This window comes from Cibotium barometz, chromosome 49 (assembly GCF_041138505.1).
Source record: "Cibotium barometz isolate CiBa-2024 chromosome 49, ASM4113850v1, whole genome shotgun sequence".
In the NCBI taxonomy this organism is placed as follows: Eukaryota; Viridiplantae; Streptophyta; class Polypodiopsida; order Cyatheales; family Cibotiaceae; genus Cibotium; species Cibotium barometz.
In genome coordinates this window covers 39,670,668-39,676,503 of record NC_141094.1, presented here as the reverse complement: position 1 = coordinate 39,676,503, position 5,836 = coordinate 39,670,668, and positions in this window count along the sequence as shown.

Sequence of the window (5,836 nt, the reverse complement as noted above, 5' to 3'; positions counted from 1 at the left end):
CTTACCATGGATTGAAAGGCAACAAATCAAAAATAGGCCCTCAAGCTGCCAAGCATAAAATCACACCACAAAATACAAGGATGGAATTTACCTTAAATCAAACATCGGATCGCTTGCTAAATCAACTTTGGAGATGTAGGAGTCCAAGACTTTGTACACAATTGCACCCAAATTACTAATCTTATTTATGCAACAAGGGAAAGATACAATTGTGATAAGGGAGTATGGCATCACTCAAGCCCTCACAATGACATAACTAGCTTCAAGCTTTTCTATGCAATCAAAGGTATTGATGTATAGAGAGAGCTCACAAGTTCACTATCTCCTTACACACTAGAGTTGGGAGTGGTGTACAATGCGTGTAATTCCCCCTTCACAAGGAATGGAGGGGCTCTATTTATAGGTTGTTTGTATAGCACTTGTAGTGGCTATCATCCAACAATAGTGTGTTCTTGTTGTTATACTTTGGTAATAGAGCCCAGAGTCTCCTCAAGGTCTTGAAAAAAATGGGTTTTTCCCTATAATCAAAGGAAGCAACTTGGCCAACCTGTCCTTTACAACTAGCAAACATAAATCAATCCTTATTTACAAGTTTACCAGCATGCAGCAACTCCATATGAACACCTTTTCTATTTCGCTCATAGCCAAGATGAAGAATGCGGCATCCCTCCTCACATAGTGAACCACATTGAAGCCCTACCTCACAACATCGAAATCAATATATGATAAGTTAGGAGGCTCTTTGCTTTTGCGAATGTCATGGGTGACCATTACAACACCGTTCAAATCCAAGATCAATGTAGGAAGATCTAGCTTTCCTACATTTCCTACAAGGTTGTTAGGCTAAGGTTCAGGTAGCACCCTTTTGATATGCACATGTTCTTGAACGGGTGGGTCAAGTTTGCTACCAATCACTTGAATTTTAACTACAACAACAAAGGCACTTGCTCAAAGGCTTTGAAAAAAAAATTACAGTCATAAATAGTACAGCACGCAGGTACTAAAACGGAGAACAAAAGGGTTTGCCAAATGGCGTACATAATGTCTGGCAAAAAAGTTTCATATTCATGCATAAAGTGTAACAATGCAAGATTCATTACATTGTTCAAGAAGTTTAAAGCTTCTTACATGCACAGGGCTTAGGAGGGTCAACAAATGTACTTTTTTTTTGTTTTTGCGAGCTACGATCCTTCAACCTGTCTAGGCACACCCTTATGCTTCTTCTTGCATGCACAGGGCTTAGGAGGGTCAACAGATGTACTTTTTTTTGGTTTTTGCGAGCTACGATCCTTCAACCTATCTAGGCGCACCCTTACGCTTCTTCTTACGTTGCATATAGCAATGTAAAATAGGGTCTCTTCCGCTTGACTATTGTCTTTGTCCTTCGCTACGCTTTGCAGTTTCCACATGTCCAGGGGCATTTTTTGACATGACAACACAATCAAATTTTTAGCATGCTATCATTCTACATCAATGTTGTTAAGGTGTTCAGTATATACCTTCATGCTATTGTTCTGCATCCTTAGTGGCATGACCCACTTTTGCAGTCTTGTCTACCTCTTCATCCACTTTTAGTATCTCAGCTCCACTTAGTAGTTCATGGGTAAACTCAGATGTGGTTTTCGACTCCTTATGAGGATTTTCATTTGCATTCGTGCTTGTGGCACAAGTCAAAGAGCGTGTGCACATAAGTCACATGACATACCAATTCATTGTAACTTCGTAGAGGCAAAGACTAGCAATAAAAAACTCACCCTTAGCCTCCATAGTAGCCCAACACTTTGCAATTTCAGGAATTTCCTCCCTACACTTGTTTAGTGCACATCGATTTTGTCACACACAGTACTGAAAAGCAAAAAGGGTGGTACTTGTGTCTACAGGCCATAATGAAAAGTCCTGCCATGTGGTCACTTGACAAGGATTCCCCACACACAACAGAGTCACCAACAACACAGACAAACTTGTAACCAGATGCGCTTCTCTTGCAGAGCGGGTGAGGGTACCAAGAGAGCCCTCCCCTCACATTGTATGAATTGAGTTGCTATTCCAACAAATGCAATGTGGTTTGACAATTCCTCAACTTTAGATTCTACAAGATTATGTTTTTTGTGTCATACCAAACACCAACCAAAGTTACATAGATTAGGGAAGAGAGCAATGCAAGTGGGATATCATTTATGACATAACACAACTTATAACTTGAAGAATATTAAAAAACACTTGAAGAGTGCTTGAAAAGTGCATGTACCAAAATGCACTTGGAGCACTTGGAGCACTTGGAGAACTTGAAAAGTACTCAAAAGTTCTTGAGTAGTGCTCAAAAAGTACTAGAGAGAACTTTTGAAAGTGCTTGCCAGTACCAAAAAGAACTTGGAGTGCCAAAAAACACTTTTGAAAGTGCTTGCCATACCAGAAAACACTTTTGAAAGTGCTTCTCATACCAGAAAACACTTGAAGGACTTTAAATTACTAGAAAGTACTGTAAAGGACTTTACTAATTCAAAGTACTTTAAAGGACTTTACCACTTTAAAGTAGTGAAGTTATTTAAAGTGGTGAAGTACTTTAAAGAAATTTAAAGTGATGAACTCCTTTAAAGTACTTTGAACTACTTTAAAGTACTTTGAAGTACTTTAAAGTAGTAAAGTCCTTAAAAGTACTTTAAAGAACTTCACTACTTTAAAGTACTTTAAAGTGCTTGCAATATAAACATTAGGCTTGGGAAACCACCAAGCACTCTAAAAAGTGCTTGTTGTGAATCTCTAAAACGTACTTCAGACACCTGACAACATCTTCAGTGTGCTTGCCTGCAATGACTGCACGTCCTTACATCTTCATTCACACTAACTTTGGAAAGTAGTCTATGAGCCACACTTATTTCTGCCTCCATCTTCAGCACCTTTGCTTCATCAGGGTTTGCCAGCCATTCCCTTCATTTCTACCAATTTTGCGCTCAGTTGCTCGAACTCACTGTGTAGTCCCTGTACATAGAAAACAATCCTTCAGTGTGTAGCCACATGCCCCTCTTCTTTTGTAGTTCACCTTTGACTTGAGCAAGTTTTTCTTTCTCTACATCTGCCCTGGCATTGACTTTTTTTGCCAACCCCTCTACCAACTCCATGTAGAGGGGATTTTCAGTCCCATTGTAGGGCCTTGTCATTCTTGTCAATATTGTATGTACAGATGTTGCACCATCCAAAAGTGACAGTTCTTCGCATGGCCCGTAGTCCACTCAAAATTTGTTTAGCTTTTATTGAAGCCCTCCTTTCTGCGTTTTGCAGTTCTCCAAGATGTTTTTGCCAAATTTTGCCCACTCAATGCGGTGCTTGGCTGGATTAGCTGAAGCTGTTGCACATTTCTCATAGGCAAAGCCCCATGCAAACTTTGATGTCAGCTCACCATTAGAAGGGGTTGCTTGATAAACCTTTTGGTAGAGGAGTCGGCACTCATCAACTAGTTTTGACCTAACCATGTTAACATATATCTTCTTCTTTTGGTAGCGAGTCCCGAAAACTGACAACCACTATTCTTCAGGGAGATCATCATCAATCAAATCCTTGGGTTGCTTGATAAACCTTTTGGTAGAGGAGTCGGCACTCATCAACTAGTTTTGACCTAACCATGTTAACCTTGGGGAGCTTGCCCTCAAGACTAAACCCATACTCTATGTGGAGCTCCTCTTTCGAATGATAAAACTTTGTTAACTTTGGGTATGCATGATCACGAACATGAGCTGGCAAGACAAATGCAATCTCCCACTTTAGTGAACATCTTAATCCATATAGCAGGAGGGCGCAGAGAACCAGAAGCTTAAAGGGTGCTCACCTTTGATGGAAGATTTTGCTATGGGAGGCGGTGGTTTTGTTTCTGGAGATGCACTTGGTTCTCTTGCCACCACACGGACTTTCAAGGGGGAGTGTTTCGAGATGAAGTTTGGTCTTCTATAGTCTTGGTCATAGACTTATGAGGATTCGTCTCATCCTGCTCTATGGGCTGTGTGTTGCGGGGAAGGTGGTTGTTTTGTTTTCGTAGATGTGCTTGGTTCTCCTCCCACAGACTTCCGAGGGGGAGTCTTCCCAACTGCAGTGTCATCTTCTCGAGTCTTGGCCACAGACTTTCAAGAAGTTGTCTTCATCCTGCGCTACGGGTTATGTGTTGAGGGGAGGAAGGTGGTGAGAACCAACCACAAGGATGCCCGCGCTTCGCTTAGAAGAGGGAATGTGGTAGGAAGGAATGTGAGGGAGCTCTGAGCTTATTTTCCTCTCCAACTTCTCTAAACGGCGGGATAAAACCTAACCAAATTCCTAATTGGATCCCATCACTACAATGGTTGGGTAGTTGGCTAACCCATGGGACTGGATGGGGTTAGGCTGGACTGATGGATCCCTAAATTGAGACTCAATTCTGTTATGGTACGATAGATGAAGTAAATCCCGGACAAAATTTGTTCTATGGAAAAGAATCAATGGCTGTGCCTCTCAATGAGGAAAAAAGTGTTGGTCTCTATGATCCAAGTGCAATCGTTTTCCTGATCTGACTATGGGACTTACGGGTTTGGTCAAATCAGTTCAGTTAGTTAAGGCTTTTGACTACGTTAGAGAAAAATTTATCCTAGAGGAATCGCCCGTGCTTTCCGGGCAAGGGAAGTTTTTTCGGGTTTGGTTTTGGAAAAACCAATGGATTAGTCTCTTGTTTGAATATCCGTGGGTGAGGCCCTCGAGTGTGGGACCCTGCCCTGCGCAAGAAGTGCTACTTCTACTGTGCTAGCACCCCTGAATTTGTTGCGCGGTGGGGACATGGATCTTACAGTTGACCTTAATCCCAAGACGGTCAAAACGCTTCCCCAGCATTCTTGACATAAAACAGTCATTTAAAAACAGGCCATAAATACACTTTCTATAACAAACTCTCGTCTTTCCACATTAATCAACATTACTAAATCCACATTCATTTCATATAAATTCCCATTCTCATCCAATCACATCATTGTCCATCCAATCACATCATTTTCTATCTCATCACTTCTTTCCTCAAATATCCTCATCAGATCTCATCCACTCGCATTTACCCATATCCACATCTCATCACATCAGATCTCATCCACTCGCATTTACCCATATCCACATCACATTCATTCACATTTCATCCATTCATATTTACTCGATTCGCATCATATCACATCACATTACATCCCGATTCACATGACATCACATCCATTCACACCCCATATCATTCATTCACATCCCGATTCACATGACATCACATCCATTCACATCCCATATCATTCATTCACATCCCGATTCACATGACAGCACATCCATTCACATCCCATATTATTCATCCACATCCCAACTCACATGACATCACATCCATTCACATCCCATATCATTCATTCACATCCTGATTCACATGACATTACATCTCATCCATTCATTCACATTTATCTGATTCGCATCACATCTCATCACATCTATTCATCTCACATTCTCATCACTTCTATTCACATCACATCTATTCAATCATCTATCTGATTCGCATCACATCTCATCACATTTATTCATCTCATATTCTCATCACTTCTATTCACATCACATCTATCCAATCATCTATTTCATTCACATCACATCTATTCATCTCATATTCTCATCACTTCTATTCACAGAATTTAAATATAGAATTTATGAGGATCCTAATTTTTGATATAAAGATTCTTTATGCATCTATTTATCCATAATTCAAATTTAAGGAAAATAACACTTTTGAAATAAAATTCAATCCTTTATGCATCTTTCTATGTATAAATTCAATTTTAATGAGAATAACACTTTTGAAATGAAA